The sequence below is a fragment of the Myotis davidii genome, unplaced genomic scaffold (assembly GCF_000327345.1).
Source record: "Myotis davidii unplaced genomic scaffold, ASM32734v1 scaffold3142, whole genome shotgun sequence".
Lineage (NCBI taxonomy): Eukaryota > Metazoa > Chordata > Mammalia > Chiroptera > Vespertilionidae > Myotis > Myotis davidii.
In genome coordinates this window covers 63,237-81,739 of record NW_006292910.1, presented here as the reverse complement: position 1 = coordinate 81,739, position 18,503 = coordinate 63,237, and the positions used below count along the sequence as shown (strand labels likewise).

At 48.6% G+C, this 18,503-nt stretch overlaps 1 long non-coding RNA gene across 2 annotated transcripts; it reads left to right on the top strand.

Annotated features, from left to right (window-relative positions):
* Positions 1 to 68: 68 nt before the first annotated feature.
* LOC102765610 lies at positions 69 to 16,998 on the top strand. Of its 2 annotated transcripts, none has more exons than XR_001514300.1 (6): positions 69 to 420; positions 1,042 to 1,084; positions 1,430 to 1,647; positions 4,056 to 4,582; positions 14,586 to 15,049; positions 16,258 to 16,998. It is a non-coding gene; the product is annotated as an uncharacterized LOC102765610 (long non-coding RNA). The 2 variants fall into 2 exon arrangements; XR_435805.2 differs by having other exon boundaries at positions 1,042 to 1,117.
* Positions 16,999 to 18,503: the final 1,505 nt, after the last annotated feature.

Sequence of the window (18,503 nt, the reverse complement as noted above, 5' to 3'; positions counted from 1 at the left end):
GGCAGGGGCGGGAGAGGGTGCCCCACGGGCCGCGGGCGCCAGGGGCTCCGGACGGAGATCTCCGCAGGGCCCGCTGGGATCGGACGTTCTAACGCATTCCGGCCGGTCCACCAGCCCTGGGTGTGCATTACGAAACCGGGGTCCCCCAGTGACAAGCGGGCTCCCCTGTTTCTGTGAAGCACTTTCGGTGACAGCAGAGGCAAGTCCAAATGACCAAAGTGAAGGTGGTTATTGCACTGGCTGGTTCCGACAGTAAAGGCATTTGAAAGCCTTTTTACGGTGCACGCGATAGACTTACTCCTGCATCTGTGGTGCACGGTTAGACCTAGAAACGTGTACCTGCGACGAGCGTGTGTGGATATGCACTTCCGAGGACCAGAATAACTCAAGACTGCAATTCTGTTCAGACGGAACATAAAGGTTAATAAGGAAAACTAGAGTTCTTGAACACGGGTTCTGTAATAAGGCGTGAGCAGTTCGTTTTTTTGGTGCTTTACTAGGAGAACTACTCAAGGATGTCAGCCTTAAAAATAAAATTGCCACTTACCTTGCCAGGGAAAATGAGTTTATTCGGGAATAGCAGAGGTGTTGCAGCTCGAGACTGCAAATTCCCAGGCACAATAGGCAAGTCCAGAGAACAAAGGAGGGGAGTGTTACTTTATAGAGAAAAAGGAGGAAGCTGGGAGGGGCCGTTATGAGCCAAAGTCCATTCAAGGACAGTCAAGGTGGCTTCTCATTGGCTGAGTGTGGTGGTCTTTCATTGGCTGGGCTGTTGTTGGGCCAGGAGAAAACCTTCCTCCTGCCTCTGTGGTCAAATGTGCTTTTTTTATTTTTATTTTTTTAAACTATATTTTTAATTTTTTATGTTTTTATTGATTTTGAGAGGGAGAAGAAGGGAGAGGGATAGAGGCTTAGAAACATCAATGTGATGAGAGAGCATCATCGATCAGCTGCCTCCTCCATACCCCACAGTAGGGATCAAGCCTGTATCCCAGGCATGAGCCCTGACTGGGAATTGAACCATGACCTCCTGGTTCACAGGTCGACACTCAAACCACCGAGACACATGGCCGGGAAGGACAAGGTAACTTCTTCCTGCTGGAGTCTGCAGATGTCAGTGAGTATGGTACATGAGAGCCCCCCCTTCAGAGCTTCTCACACCCTGATTTTAATGAGGTTTCCTTTATTCATTTTTACAGGGGATGGACAGAGTGGGTAGGGCCTGGCTAGCCTGGTGCCGGGTGGGGGCAGGCGGGGCACAGGCTAGACTCCAAAATCAAGTCAACTGAGGGGGCTTAGGCATCTCTCAGGACCCCTGCCTGTTTCCTCGTGTGTGAGATGGAGAAGAGGAGACACACACGGGTGGAGAGCCCAGTGTAGAGCCCGGGACGTGGTCAGCATGCCATCAGTGTTAGCTTCTCTTATTCAGGAGTCGTGTGACATTTGAACATGACAGAGAAGCTCAGTGATCTGGAGCATAAATTAACCACAGGGGAAAGTGTTGCAACAGGCCAGTCACCTGCTTCAGGTTGCTGTCTGAGAGAAAGGAAAAACCTGTCTTTGCGGTCAGCCAGTGAACAAGCAAGCCCTTGACCCTGCCTGAGGGCCAACCACCAGCTCCAGTATCAAAGGGCCAGTAGTCGACAAGTAAGTAAAAGTGAAGACTCCTGGGACATCCTCGGATGGGCCATGAGTCACCCACCATCAGCAGGCTGGTCAGGTTGTTCTCATGGTGGCAAAGCTCTGTGCACAGGGCTTTTCCAGCCTCTGCACCACGTTTACTAAGGTCCCTTTGGCCCAAAGCAAGTCGCAAAGGGACACATGACCCACCCTGTGGCCATCTTTGACCGGCCCTCATTTAGTATTACAGTATTTAACTCAGGGACTGCCCTTCAGTCGGAGCTGCAGGTGTGCATCTCATCCTCTCCCCAGCAGCAGTAGAAGAGATGTGATGTGACCAGGCCCTACATGCTGGTGGCTTGTTACACCTCACCAGTGTCTGCTCTAAAACTAATGCACCTGCTGAGGTGAGATGCTGATAGCTTAGATCAGGTGGTAACATGGAAGTGGAAAGAGTTAGGGTGTTTTTGGAAACAGACTCATGAAAACAGAAGCAATCTCCTAGGAGATAGAAAAGAGGAGAACTTGGACCCAGACCTGGAGAACACCAACCATTAGAGTGGAACACATCGGGAGCGAGCAAAAGAGACTAAGAGAACCCAGGAAGGTTCAAGGGCCCAATGGGAAAGGGCGTTTCAAGAAGAAAAGATAAGTCAGTAAAATGATAGAAGTCTAAATAAAGTGAGGACAGACAATCCATTGGATGTGGCAATGCAGAGGTCATGGTGACTTTGATAAATTCTGTGGAGTGCTGGGGACAGGATTGATTGAAAGAGCGAACACTCTCCACATATTGTGAGGCTAACATAACCGAAGGGAAAAGACATATGGACCAACCACTCTCATAAACCTATATAAATCATTTAAAAAATCCTAAACAGAACATGAAGCAAATCATTTTTTTTATAAATTCTGTGGAGTGCTGGGGACAGGATTGACTGAAAGAGCGAACACTCTCCATCACATATTGTGAGGCTAACATAACTGAGGGGAAAAGACATATGGACCAACCACTCTCATAAACCTATATAAATCATTTAAAAAATCCTAAACAGAACATGAAGCAAACCAAAATCAAGTAATACATAAAATGATAACAAGGATATATGACCAGGTTGGATTTACCCAAGAATATAATTCTGTTTTAACACTTAAAAATCTGTGAGTGTGAATCACTGCATCAGGAGATCAAAAAACACCTGTGTAATCAGCAGCAGATGCAAAAAAAGTTTTGAAGACCACCCAGCACCACTCATGTTGAGAAAAATGAGCTCTGAGGAAACCAGGAATAGAAGGGAACTTCCTTCACCTGACCAAGGTGCCCACAAACACCCACAGCGAACACCCCACCTGGTGAAATGCTGGGAACATCCCCTTGACATCGGGAACGGAAGAAGGATGCTCAGCATTGCCATGGAGCCTAAAAAACGGAGCACCAACAGCAACGGGATAAGATGTACCAAGATTGGGAGGGAAAAAAGAAAAAGTCACAGGTAATAGGATTACATATGCAGAAAATTAAAAATAATCTAGAGCTAATTTGTTAGATTTAATAAAAATCTAGCAAGATTACTGAGTACAAAATCAACACACACACACACACACACACACACACACACACACCCCTACACATCAAGAACAAACAACATGTAATTTAGAAAAATGATCCTGTTTACAATAGCAACAAAAGCATGAGTTAGGAAGAATACACCTAACAGAAGAAGTGTATGATCATTAAGGAGAAAAAAATTTTTGTAAATGACTGAGAGCAGGAGACTGTAGAGACACAGTATTTGAATAGATAAGAAGGCCTCAGGGCCACAGATGTCATCTCTCCCTAAAATTACCTAAAGAGTCGATGGAATTCTGACCGACATTCCAACAGGAATTTTTATTCAAGTTGACTGGTTCTAAAATATATAACAGGAAGGCAAATGGCCTAGAAGAGCCAAGACACTCCTAAGGAAAAAGAGGGTATGGGACTTGCACCCGCAAAAATCAAGACAAACTTTTAGGTGTAGTAAGTCAAGCCATTTGTTACTGGCTCAAGGATGGACACACTGACGAAGGAAACAGCAGAAAGGCCAGAAACATGCCTCACATATTTCTATATATGACAGATGAGGCACTGCAGACCAGTAGGTAAAGGAACCGCTTCAGTACGTGACAGCAGGACACTTGTTTCTCCATTTGGGGGGGAAAATGGAATTAGGTGTGTACCTTATACCCTGCTCAGGACTCAGTCCAGATGAACTAAGGAAGACAAAACTTTTTAAATATTGGTGAATATCTTTATGACCTTGGGGAGGAAAGATTTCTTAAGGGACAAAAAGTGCTAACCACATGAGGTAAGACTGATAAATTTGATCATATTAAACTTAAGAACATCTGTTCATTATAAGATGTATTAAAGTAAAAGTTCACACAACAAATAGGGAGAAGATATTGGCTATCCATATAACTGTCAGAGGATTTGTATCCAGGATATGTCAAGGACTACTGGTATGTATCCACTTAGAAAAGGCAAACGACTTAATGAAAGATGGACAGAAGACTCGAACAGCAGAGGAAACACGAATGGCCAATAAGCACATGAAAAAGATGTTCAACCTCATCAGTAACGGGAAATGCAGGTTCGGATCGCAGTACCACTATTTCACACCCGGTAGTGGGTTGGTAAAATTTAAAAGACTGATGGTATCAAGTGTTGGAGAGGTTGTGGGTCACCAGAATCCTTAAACGTTGCCAGTGGGAGCTGCTGCATTTGCAACCACTTTGGAAAAACACTTGTCTCGTAAAATTGAATATTTGTGTACCTCACTAGCCAAGGATCTCTCTCCTAAACACGCACCTGGGGAAAATACTTCCGCGTGTGGTCAGGAGACAGACAGCAGCCATGTGCAATGGCCATGTTCACAATATCCAACTACCCATTTACCGGGGAAAGAGGAAACGTGTCGGGGTAAATCCACGCACTGTACACATTGTGAAATGGTGACTGACAGTCAGTGACTCAACTGTGGCAACGCCCAACAAGGGTGAGTCTTGAAAATAAAATTTTGGCTGAAACACAAGCCATTTCGTAGAGCCTAGAAACAAGGAAAAGTAAGCCCAAGAAAGTAGGCACACATACACCTACAACATATGTATATATTATTATGTCTACATATATAGTTTATTGTGTGTACACATGCACTAGTATATATGTACACACACATATACAGACATCTGCACACATAATGCATTCACAAGTAAGGGAGTGATCAGCAGTTTCAGGGGGAGACCTCCTCCAGCAGGCAGACAGTGGGGGACTGGGTGGGGGAAGAGCCTGCAGACCAAAGTTACTGAAGACAGCCTCAGTCCTGAGCAGGCAGAGGTCACGTATGATGCTTCATAAGTTATGTATATTTACATGTAACCTTTCGGTAAGTCAAGTAGCATAGTAGGTATATTTTAAAATGTAAATTTTAAAAGAAGAAGAAAGATTGGCAAGACAAGCATCAGGCAGGGGGAAGTCCCCCTTGATAAGGTGTCGAGACTGGTAACACTGTAGTCTTGGCATAAGAACTAAACAGTGCGCGGGAACATGGGGGTTTGGCTCACTGAGCAGATGGGCTGTTCGCCGTCTCGAGCTGGTTGGCCGAAGCCCTGTGCTCCACATTCTCCTCATCGAAGACCCAGAGAGACTCCGTAAGGCCTCGTGCACAGGTGTGTGCTCAGGGAGGGGGCTTATTTGGGTGGCAGAACGCCCCAGAGAGATGGCCTCCGAACCACTGCCTAGGGCAGTGATGGCGAACCTTTTGAGCTCGGCGTGTCAGCATTTTGAAAAACCCTAACTTAACTCTGGTGCCGTGTCACCTATAGAAATTTTTTGATATTTGCAACCATAGTAAAACAAAGACTTACATTTTTGATATTTGTTTTATATATTTAAATGCCATGTAACAAAAATCAACCAAAAAAATGAGTTCGTGTGTCACCTCTGACACGCGTGTCATAGGTTCGCCATCACTGGCCTAGGGCCTGGCATCCCCCTACCCCCTGTGCCTCTGAGGCCTGTGTGCCCGGTGCTTCCTGGGGGGTCCCGTGATCCTCCCAGCATCCCTCCAGGAGCCCCACTCTGGTCAAGGCAAGCAGTGGAGGGAACTGGAGAACATGAGAGAAGCAAGTCTCTTCTCAGGGGAAGGTTCAAGTGACAAAAAAGTCTCAGGGAAGAATCTCATGTTTGTCATCGTCCCCTGGGGGGTATCGGCCAGGGAGAACTCATCAGTGAGGGTGTGGGGTCACTGCAGCCCATGTGGATCAGGCCAGGACACAGTGTGGAGGGGTGGGGGCGGGAGAACATGAGGGCCTAGAGGGGGTCCTGGTGGCCGAGCTGGCACAGGCCCAGAGCAGGTCCCAGACTCCCTTCTGTCCAGGGTCCAGGACCTCAGGGAAACCCAGGCACACATTCCAGAAGGATGAGAGCATCATAGTCTATGCGGGTTTGTCTGAATGGCAGACATGCATAAGCCCAGCTCGTCTTGCTTTCTAGAATTCCACTTCTATTTTTGGTGGAATATAAAAGCTTCGACTATTTCCCAAAATGGAAGAACATATTTTTTCCTTGACTGCCTTATAGTATCTTGGTTGCCCATTCAGTCTGTGGGTGCGGGGTGAGGCCCCCTGTCCCGGTTCCCAGAGCAGGGGCTGGCTGAGTGCACCACGACGGCTTTCCCGAGCCCAACGTGTATTTCATTTCGGTGTTTCATGCTCGGCATTTAATCCATATTCCACAGGCGGCTTTGCAGGAGGGCAGCAGGCATGCCCACCACCCTGTAATGGGGTGCCAGGGCAGCTTCTCGGTGAGGATTCCAGGCCTCAGGTCACAGCCTGTCCCCCAGGAGGAAGGGAGAAGAGGAGGGGGAACTGGGACAGTCCGCCCTCTCACTGCATTGCCCTAAGCACATGGGTGGCGGGCACTGGGCACTCTTGTTATGAGTGGAGGTAGTTTAACAGGCTGCTTCAAGAAACTCTCAGCCCCCATCAGGCTGGTAAGTGTAAGCGAAGGTGCCCAGCTTGGCTCACTCCCATTAGTGTGTCAGCCTCTGTCACAACCGGTTGATTGACAGAAGGATCTGAGTTTAATTATTTTAAAAAACCTTTCTAGAAAGTAACAGAAACTTGCTAACATCCTATCTAATAAAGAGGGAATATGCTAATTGACCCTCGTGCCGTCACAAAGATGGTGGCGCCCACAGCCAATAAGGAGGGAATATGCTAATTGACTGCCATGCCCTCAAAGATGGAGGTGCCCACAGCCACAAGATGGCTGGCAGGAGAGGGCAGTTATGGGCAATCAGGCCAGCAGGGGAGGGCAGTTAGGGGTGACCAAGCCAAAAGAGGAGGGCAGTTGGAGGGAGGGGACCAGGAAGGTAGGGGAGGGCAGTTGCGGGGGGACCAGGCCTGCAAGGGAGGGCAGTTGGGGGTGACCGGGTCAGCAGGAGAGTGGTTAGGCATTGATCAGGCTGGCAGGGGAGTGGTTAGGGGGTGATCAGGCTGGCAGGCAGAAGCGGTTAGGGGCAATCAGGCAGGCAGGCAGGTGAGTGATTGGGAGCCAGCAGTCCCGGATTGTGAGAGGGATGTCCGACTGCCAGTTTAGGCCTGATCCCTGTGGCAGTCGGACATCCCCCGAGGGGTCCCAGATTGGAGAGGGTGCAGGTTGGGCTGAGGGACACCCCCTTCCAGTGCACAAATTTTGCTCACTAGGCCTCTAGAGTTAAAATAACACATAGTTCATGTTTCACCCAAAAAAGAGCCTGAAGCAAGTTTACCAGAGAAGCTCCCCCCACCTCTGTTTCTCAGCAATGTCTGGCAGGCATCCTACCCCAGCCCATCAGACCCTCTCATGCTAATTATAACCCACTTAGAGGCCTGATGCACAAAATTTGTGCATTCAGGGTGGGGGGTTCCTCAGCCCGGCCTGCACCCTCTTGCAGTCCTGCAGCAGGACATCCTTAGCACTGCCATGGAGGTGGGAGAGGCTCCCACCCCCACCGCTGCGCTCGACAACGTGAGCCCAGCTCAAGGCTTTTGGCCAAGAGGCGCTCCCCCTGTGGGAGTGCACTGAACAACTGCCCCCTGGTGGTCAGTGTGCATAATAGTGACCAGTCATTCTGCTCTTCAGTTGATTTGCATATTAGCCTTTTAATATATAGGACTAGGGGCCCAGTGCACGAATTCGTGCACCTTGAAGGACTGTGGTGGGCACAGGGGCGGGTCTTAGCCCATCCTCTGCATTCCCACCTGGCCCATCCTGCCACAGCCCCCCGGTCCCCTATCTGCCAACAGCCCTGCTCCTACTGCTGCCACTCCCACACACTGAAGGCACCGGCCCTGCTTACACATGCTGACAGCATGGAGTGATTGGGGCCGGCGCCATAAGCAGGTGTGAGCGGAGGTGCCAGAAGCCGGTCCATCCTTGCTGCTTGACACAGTCGTTACAGGGAAGAAACATCTGCCCAGCATATGTTTCAAGGGACCTGGCGTATATGGCATACGGTTCTTAATATGTTTGCTCACCGCAAAGCACAACATCATTTTCTGGGACAGGGCCAGTCATCTCCTGATTTCGTATTGACTGCTTAGTTATTTAAAAATCCATAAGGAGAGAACTTGGCTGGAGAACCTGGAAAGAGAACCCTAGGCTGCTGATCAACTGAACGCTGTCTCCACATCATTCCTTCTTCGCCGACTTCGTGCACACCTTTGGGGACCCCTGGACCTGCTGGGGTTGGGCCCCAGCATGGAGGCTGCTGCCTTGATTGCCCCTCAGGAGCAGGGGGAGGTAGAGAAGCCCTGAGGGGCAATCAGGGCCAGCAGCCACCGCTCACACCCGCTGATGGCACCAAGCGATCAGGGCTGGCACCGGGTGCTGGCTGTGGGTGTAAGTAGGGCCAGTGCTGGCAGCAGGTGTGAATGCCTGGCAGGACTGCAGTGCGTGGGAGCAAAGAATTTTCAGTAACCACCAGAGGCTTGCCCCAATGACAGCGACCTGCGCCCCACCTTGGTCTGGCGCCCCTGCTCACCTGCTCTACCATCCTACTCTGGCCGATGCCTGCCATGTTTTGCGTGCACCCCTTTTAGTCAGCGCACTTCATAGCAACTGGTTATTCGGTTGTTCAGTTGTTCGGTTGTTCCGCCATTCGGTCTATTTGCATATTAGTGTTTTATATAGATTGTATTGGCAGACAGTTTACCTATAGTAAAAAGCAAGTACCTCAGTGGTCTCGCTGGATAACTTGTGACAGGTATATACACTGTATAACAAGAATCCTGATCACATTACAGCAGCTGCCCTCAGCCCCAGAAAATCCTTTTTAAGTCAAGCCAAGAGGAAGCCATTCTTGACATCTCTGACCTGTGGTGTGTCTATTTCTGGACTCCATTCTGTCCCTTCACCTGTTGTTTCCGTGGCTGCCTTGATTCCTGTAGCTTCGCAGCCAGAGCTGCTGTCAGTCCCAGAGGCTCTTTGTCAGCTCTGTTGGGGCTCCTCGGAGCCCTTTGTGTCTCCATCACACTTTTAAAATCAGCTCCTCAATTTCTACAAAAAAAGCCTGCTGGGATTTTGATGAGGGAGACATTGATCAGGAGGTTATTTTGGGGAGAAAGACGCTAAAAGGTGCTGAGTCTTCCCCCTCATGGTCGTGGCACGTATCTCTGTTCATTTACTGCTTTCATTTCTCTTGGCAGCATTCTTTGGCGTTTTCGGAGTAGAAGTCTTACATATCTTTTTGTTAAACTCATTCCCACATACCTTATGTTTTTTGCTGCTCCTGTAAACGGTGTTTTTAAATTTAACTTTCCTCTTGTGCCTTGCTAGCATTTATAAGTGAGATTGGTTTTGCTTGTTGGTGTATCTTTGCCTTCTCTATGTTCAGTTACTAATTCCATTGCTTTTTGTGGGTTTTGAGGGATTTTCTATATCGACGTCCACAGCCCTGTTGTTTGTGAACAGACACAGAGTTCCTCCTCTCCACTCTGTGTTCTTGCTTTTCTTTTTCTTGCCTCATTGCATCGGCCTGGACTGTGACACAGGGTTGCAGATGACACTCTTGCTGTGCCTACATGACTGAGCTAATGGGACGGTGGAACAGATGGTGCAGGGACCCCAGGAAACCACAAGAGGAAGGTAATACAGGACTTTTCTTTTGGGGTCTGGCTGACGTCTCAATGTTCATTAAAGAGCAAACCCTAGAAGAATATCACATATTGTATAATTCATGAGACACAGGCCAGCTGTATAATATGCAGGCCCAGTGAAAAATGAAAATGTTGGCACCTTGTTCAAAACGCAGGACAAAAGCCCTTTCATTTCTTTCGAAGTCTCTCTCCCTCTCTGTCCCGCCCGCCCTCCTATCTTTCCTCCCTCTCATCTACTCTCTCTCTCTCTCCCCGTCATGATCCCTGGGGCATGGGAATATTTACAAGGCAAATACAGACCCTCATAGGCACCAGGGATCCCACTCTACCACTTAGTATTCCGGTCCACGTGCTCATCTCCACCCCTTCCCACCCTGTGTCCAGGCCTCTGATAGCAGAGGTGGCAGTGGTCACTGAGTTGGGGTGGGCAGGTGGTGAGAGATGTGGCCACTTTCGAGCCCAGGCTCCAAGCCCAGAACATGCTCCATCTTCAAAACACAAATTCAGCAATGACATTTCTAAAATTTCAAGACAGTAACCACAGAGCATTAAAATTGCAAGCAGGGTCCTCCTGAGCACAGACGCCCCTGAGGATGGGCCCCCCTGGGTGTGGACCTCCCTGAACATGAACCCCGGAAATGCCACCTTGATCAAACACTGACTTCCCTGCATACCTGGGCCAGTTTCCGGCTTGCTCTTCTCTCCCAGGTCTGTCTGTTCGTGCACCTGACCGGGCATGTTGTGCCGAAGGGAGGGCTGGTCCCAACACAGAGCCTTATTTTCAGTGCCTGATGACTATCTTTGAGGGATCATTTAGAAGCTATTTCTTGTGACAAAGATTTATTTATGTACCATTTAGCAGTCCTCAAATTCACTCCATGCCTTTTTCTCCTGTTATAGTCAAAGAAAATCCTACCTGCCTCTCCCTCTGCCTTCCACGTCCTTCATGAGCCGGTCATTCTTCCTTCAGTGGCGGGTGTGGGCCTGCCCCACCAGACAGACACAGGAGTTTCTCTGGCCATGCGATTGGCAGTGAATTTTTTGGTTCCTTATCGCTTTCTCTTTGATAACTTTTGGAATTGGTGGGCTCTACACGTGCACACGCCCCTCCTATAGAGAACGACCAACTCATTATTCTAAAAAAAGGATCTAAAAGGAAGGAGCCACACACCCAGATGGTTCGGGTGGAGGAGGGGCAGAAGCCAGTGGCAATCCACAAATTGGGGCTCTGTGCATGAATAGCGCCTGGAAATATCTCTACTTGGTATCTCTGACAAGCAAAAAGCCTTTGTGGGAAAACCATTTTTATTTCAGGATCTGCCGAGACCGCCCTCCCGTTGGCCCTGCGTTTCCTTTCATTCTGCTGCGGCTCCGTTCTGTCCTTCCACGAATAGAAGAAGCCAGAAGGTGCAGGAAGAGAGATAAACGCCGACAAATGGAGCAGCCTCTGCCCCACGTGTCAGCTCTCAGGCTTTGTCTTCCTTTTTCACAGAGAGGTGCCTTTCTGTTCGGTTGGCTTCTCATTACTAATGTGAGATCCTGGTTATTGAAGAGATGGAAGTGGGTGACTTAAATCTGGGCTGGAGAGGGGTTTCCTTAACAGCCCTTTGGTGCGTGGGAGCCGGTCCTGCCCGGCCTTGCTGGGTGCGGTGTGGGCTTTTTGTGCCTGGTTATGCTAATCCTGCTCGAGCCACTCGGCAGAAAATAGTCGAAAAATACCCTCCCCATCACGGTGGCTCTGGCTCAATAAAACCAGCAGGGCCCTTAGGTTGACGGCATCTGGGTAAGGAAGGGCGGGCGCCGACACCACTGTGGTGTGGTGGCTGCTGGGCCCGGAGTCCAGGATGCCAGCGTGGCGGATGCCAGCGTGGTGGCCGCTACTCCTGCCTCTGCAGCTGCACCTGGAGTCAGGGTTCCCTCGCACCACCCTCTGCTCCTGAAGTTCCCCCACATGCTCAGCTCTGCAGCAGCGTCCTTTTCCAGAGGCCTGAGCGCTGCCGCACTGGCCAGTTTCTATGCAGCGCCTCCCCCACATCTCCCAGGGGCTCAGGACCCCCACATTGTCAAGAAGGACTCCCTGGGGCAGGTCCAACAGGTGCCCTTTCCCGCTGACTGAGGGTCCGTTAGGCTCACGGCATTCCCTGAGCATTGTGCCCTCACCATGACCCACTGGCAAGCTGTGAATGAAGAAGGGACAGGCATGGCTCCCCTTCCTGCACTGCCTTCCTGTCAGCCTCCCTGACAGTGACCCTGTAGGATTCTCCTTCCTCCCCGCCCTCACATTCACCCATTCCTATCCTGGAACCCTTGTCAGGAGGCTCTGCCCACCCTCACCCCCAGGTTTCACCTGCTCGGGAGGGTAGGACGCTGCATAGTGGGTAGGCAGCAGGCACGACTTAAGAAAGTGGCTTCCAGCCACTCCCTGCGGTTGGGACCCTCCCTGGGGGCCATCCTGAGCTCTGAAGGTTCAGAGGCTGGCTTCTGGGTCAGCTGGCTCCTCACAGCTTTTGTCCAGACCGGGGAGGACCCTCCTCTCTGCACTCCCAAACTGGCAGACGACGCTCATCCTCCGCTCAGGAGCTGTGATGGTTAATTTCACCCGTCAACTTGATATTTGGCTCAGATACTTGGTTCAGCGTCTCTCTGGGTCTGTGTTCGAGGGTGTTTCTGGGTGAAATTAATATAGGTAGATGGAGTAAGCAGATTGCCCTCCCCAAACGGTGGGCCTCAACTGATCAGGTGAAGGTGTGAGGATGGCAAAAAGACTGACCTCCCCGAAGTGAGAAAGGACTCTCCTGCCTGCTGGCCTTTGAATGGAGACACTGGCCTTTTCCTGTCTTCAGCTGGAACGAAACCTTCAGCTCTCTTGAGTCTCCAGCCTGCTGACTCAGCCTGCAGGTCCTGACGTGTGTTGGCTTCCATCATCGTGTGAGCTAATGCCTTGTGATAAATCTCTCCCTATACATACATCTGTTAGTTCTGCTTCTCTGGAGAGCCCCGAGAATACAGGTGTGCCGGCCTGGAGTTCCATGGAGAGGTGTAGGCAGCAAACCTGAGTTATCACTGCAGCATGATGAGATCCCATGGGAGTGGCTGTAGGAGAAGCTAGGGGGTGCACGGATGAGGTCAGGGCAGAGAGAGGGGGCCGCGGGGGTGGCCAGCAGGGGTGCTGTGCTGGGAGCTGCGTCCTCTCCCTGGTCCCCACACAGAGGCGCTTCCTGTCCTGTAAGGGCTTGTCCATAGTTTCCAGTTCTTTCCTCTGCAAACAGCACAACCTGAGGACCTGACGCCACTTCCTCTGGACTTGCCAGCAGTGGCTGGCAGGCGGGCAGGGCGTGCTCACTCAGAATCCGACAGTGTGGGAACTCCGGCCCGCGCCGTGTGAGTTGAGCTCATCGCTTTAAGATGACAAATTGAGCAAAATTCTACAACCTAACAACTCCTAGAGTGGCCTGTGTCCACCTCGGTCGATGGGCTGTGGCTGCATTAAGGCTCCTGGACACCCGCCTGTTTGGTTATGCTCAAGGCTCTGGCCTATTACCATCCAGGTTGGGGAGCCAAGTTGGCGCCCAAAGCATGTTTCTTTGTTTAATGGACAGTCTCTGGAGGGCTCCAGTTCTCTTCTACGTTTCCCCCTCCTCGGGGCACCATCTTTGCCAATCATTTTCCTACCACGCGGCTGCTAGTCCCCAGGGACTCACCCACCTGCAGCTCAGAGTGTCCCCTCCCGGACCCACAATCCAGGTCCAGGGTCTCGCCAGGGAGGAACAGCTATCAAAATGCAAACTCCAGTTGTACCCAGTAGGTTCCAGTTGTGTCCAGGGTAGCCTATTTGGAACTGATGACTTGGAGAATTTTAAGAAGAGCTCATAAAATATGAATTTGTGATTGAATGGAGTGAAACAACTATATACCTTAATTAAATTAAGACCAGACTCTACGATAATAACGTTTCCATAGTGCTTACTATGTGCCAGATGCTAATAGAAGTACATACTTTACATATATTTGCATATTTGATCCTCAACACAACCCACCAGGTTGCCATGATTACGGTTCCCACTCCTGGATAAGTAGATTTAGGTACAGAGATGCCATGCAGCCCTCCACTCAGGCACAAACAGCAAGTGCTCAATTACCATGAAAACCAGCCAACTTAGCTATGAAATGGTAAAATTAAAGGAGTAACCAGGCACCAGCTTTAGGCACCAGATTAGCAAATACTAAAAAGAATGTCATGGGGGAAGGACACTTCGGGGACATGGGCGCTTTTGTCGCTTGTCTCTGTGGGATACTTAGATGTCACCTACCAGAAACCTTAAAAATGAGTGCAACTTCTTAGAATTTGTCCTGAGGATATGAGATATGCCCCCAACTATAAGCACAGCCGTATTTTCACAGCTTTCTGACAAAAGCTCAAATCTGAACAACTTAAATGGTCAACAATGAAGAACTAGTCAGTAAATTGTATTTCTTCAAACAACGTCAGTCTACGCAACTCTCCATTTACTGACCTTGAAAACTGCTAGCGATGTCATTGTTAAATGAAAAATCCATACGACAGATGGTATGTTACGCGCTCATATAGCACAACGTGCAGAGTTATCTATGCTCAGATAGAGACAGGCATATGAGGCATTTTTCTGTGCGATGGTGTTATGAGTGTCTTCTTCTTCTTTTTGTTTATTAATTATACTGTTTGCCATGAAGATGTGTAGCTCATGCAGCAAGCGTGGAAAAGGTGCCTCCCATGGTGTGAGCAGACTCTGTGTTCCATTTCTTAGGTCTCAGGTCTCTGGAAAACGTGGAACAGCTGACCCTCTGCAACCTGGCTCCTGCTCAGAGCTCTGCCAGCGCGTGGAGCCTTCTGGAAGGAGAGGCCTTGCCAGCTCCCTTTGCTGGAAGAGTCTGCAGTTAATTGAAGGCTCTCCTCTGAGCACACCTGTCTGGAGTCTGGTCGCTCGGCCGCAGGGAGCACCTGCCGGGCGCTCGGGCATCCTGGGGATGGAATGTGCTGGACGTGCAGCAGCAGGTCATAGCGGGAGCTCTGGCCCAGGACGGAGAGAAAACAGCGAGTGTGAGCTGAGCCTCAGCGACGGCTGCTGGGAGGACAATGATCACGACGCAGTGCTGAGAACACACGCCCAGTGTCTGAGGACGACGATTCTGGAGAGTTCCAGTCACAGAGCTGGTACCATGAGGTGAACAGAAAACCCAGAAATGCTCAGCAAGATCTCAGGACAAAGGGGTAAAGGAACTCTTACAAGTGGCTGGGCGTGTGGGGTGGGCTAAATGCTCCAACCGGCAGTCACAAAAGTGCTTCATTGGCTCAAACACATGACCAGTGTGGTCCTTGAAAGGGGTTCATCTGCTGGGCCGCAGGGTGAGGGCCGTGGGAGGGCCTGAGTAGCACAGAGGGTCCCTTCCCCACTCAGCCATTCAGGGACCAAGCTGCCATCTTCCAAGGGACTTTGCAGGTCTCTGGGCTGCCTCCCTTCCCACCGGCTGTGTCTGCGAGGAAGAGAGCGGGGAGGCGAGGGCTTCTGGAAGCATCCTGCTCCCACAGTTTGTTGGCTAGAACCTGGTCCCGGGCCACTGGCCACAAGGAGGCTGGGAGTTGCCCCCAGAGTGCGGCCCAGGAAGGATGAGGGGGTCTGTGAAGCAGCGGCTGGCATCTGCGTGCATTAACAGTTAACCGTGGAACATGCTGACCCTTGAGAAGTTGCAATGTTTTCTAGAATTAAAAAAGGATTAAGGAAAGTTTGCGTGTGGCCATGACAGGTATAGATTCATGAGCGGCCCTGTCATTAGACAGGGTGGGTCACTGCAGCTCTGCCACAGAAAGCAAGCAGCAAGGGCATTTCTGGACCCACAAACCTGCCATTTATAACATCTTTTCTCCTTTAGAAGAGCAAATGTAAGTAGTATAATTAGTTTGTGAGCATAACAGAGAAACAATGATTTTAGATTCACAATTACTGAAAGTATTTAATTATGTGGTTCTTTACCAACATTAATGCAAATATCATAAAAATGTGAACTTGATTCCCCGGGCCGGTGTTGCTCGGTGGTTAGAGCGTCAGGCTGCACACCCTAGGGTTGCGGGTTCGATTCCCAGTCGAGGGCATGTACCTGGGTTATAGGTTCTCTCCCCGCCCTCAGTCGATGTGTCTCTCTCACATCTATGTTTCCCTCTCCCCCCCCCGCCCTTCCATTCTCTCTGAAAAAGGTTTGGAAAAAATATCCTCAAGTTGACTTGAAGATTTTGTTTCTAAAAAGCACTTTTGTGGCAAACATTGCATATCTTTGAATGGCTTTTAATTTTTAAAACACATTTTCCTGTTTTTCTTTCAATGTGTTTTTTTTCTGGTTTTTTTTTTTTTGATCCCCGTACAACTTTGCTCTGACCACACTTATTTTTCCAAATTCTTTTGTAATTGAATCCTGTATTTTCAGTTTGTACCAAAACTATGTGAAAGCTACCTCGACCAAGAAGTCCCTGGGCTAATGTTCACCAGATGGGCTGCCGCATGGCCTTCTCTGCAGGACACATCGGACTCCCGCCCAGATGGGCAGGACGCTTCCTGAAAATGGACAGGGTGGGGGCAAGACGGTGTGTTATTGCCCCTAGAGCCGCCGACACGTAGAAATAAAGAGAAGAAACAGTTCCTCTTTCTAAACTGTTTTCAGGTTGAAGGACATTGGATGGGAAATCCTGATCAGAAGGTACATTTAGCATCATCATTGATAACTATTTCCACTCAACATATTTTTAATATGGGTAACCCCCCAAATATAAACTTTTTAAGTGCAGCTATTGAATATGGAACTTTCCTTGCAAATTATTTCTTACCAAAAGGACATGTCAATCTAGTGATGGGAGTCTATTTTAGGGGCTTACTTTCTCTCCCTAGTGGAATGTGGGGACTCCACAAACAGATGGAGAAAGCCGGATCCTGGTTTTACTGTAGCAGGCAGCCAATTCCTCAGGCTGAGGAGTTTTTAAATGTTGAAATGTATTCTGCAGAAGAATCTTAGGCGTTAACTACCCAACCTCGTGTTGGCCTGTGAAACTTAATCTTCAGCAAAGAAATAAAAGCAACTCTAGCCTTCTATTTTATTGAGCTCCTCTGAGAGTAAAATTATGCAATCACATAATGGAAGTGGCTTTTTTTTTGTTACAGCTTCTGGCTACCAGTCTTCACCACCACCGCTTTGGACACAAAATCCAAAAGACCAGCTGGAATGGAATGATATGCATACCAGCAATATTTCTTACTCTCATCACATTTTGTGCAAAATAAACACCTAATAGTTTAAGAACAACTTTGGATGTATTTGGTTTACTTCTAATATGTACGTGATTAATTTTTGCACTTTATAAGAGTCCGTTCTCCCATCTTAAGCCCTGCATGCTGAGCGCCCCCACAAGTGGTGCCCGGAGGGGTGTGGTGTGGGCTCCTGGCCTCCCTCTCCTCCCCCCACCCCCCACCCCCCACCTTCCTTCATGCTTAGATTTCACTTTAAATATCCTTTCACCTCCATCACCTGCTTTATTAACCTCAAATAATGCCTTTGGGCTGCTGGCCGCACAGATGTGGACATGAGCACACTCTTCCTCCTGCCCACCTGCTTGCCCCTCTGCACTCCAAACCCTTGTGAGTGTTAGTTAGGATCTCTCTATGGTCAGAAATTTATGACCTAACATTCTCACACATTTAATCACTTTGCTCTGGCCTTCGTCCTGTGGTTAAACGGATTCACAGCTCACTGCTAGTTATTTTGATTTTTTTAAAATTCATTTTTAGTTGGCTGAAATATACCCGCTGGCGCATAAGAATCCTATCTCCTGAGTGTGGCATGTTGAAAAATGTTTGTAGTTGCCTGTCCCTTAGGACACACATACGGACTATTTCTGCACTTATTTCTTTCTTTGTTTTTTATGGGTTTTTTTTTTTGTTTTTCATCAAAGTTTTGTGGTTTTCCTCATAATAGATCTTGTACATATTTTGTTAGATATATACCTAAATATTTCTTTTTTGTGGTGCTAATGTAAATGGTATTGTGTTTCTAATTTCACATCCCACCTGTTCATTGCTGGTATATAGGAAAACAATTGACATTTGTATATTAACCTTTTATCCTGCCGCCTTCCTATAATTACTTATTACCTCCAGCAGGGTGTTGTTGTTTTTTAATCTTTTGGATTTTCTACAATAGGCATTCATGTCATCCACGAACAGTCTTATTTCATCTTTCCCAATCTCTCTACCTTTTGTTTCCTTTCCTTACCTTATTGCATTAGGTCAGACTTCTGGTATGACGTTAAAGGAAGTGAGAGGGAACACCTTTCCCTTGTACCCAATGCTACTGGGAAAGGTTTGCATTTCTCACCATTGAGTATGATGTCAGTTGTAGCATTTTTGTAGACATTCTTTATCAAATTGGGGAAGCCCTCCTCTATTGCTAGTTGACTGAGAGTTTATACATTGTTGGGTTTGCTCTGGTAATTTTTTGTGGAGGGTTTTTGCATCTATGTTCGTGGGAGATATTGGTCTGTAGTTTCCTTTTCTTGTAATGTCTTTGGTTTTGGTACTAGAGTGATGTTGGCCTCATCAAATGAATTAAAAAATAATTCCCTCTGCTTCTTTCTTCTGAAAGAGATTGCAGAAATTTTGTATAATTTTTTCCCTTAAATATTT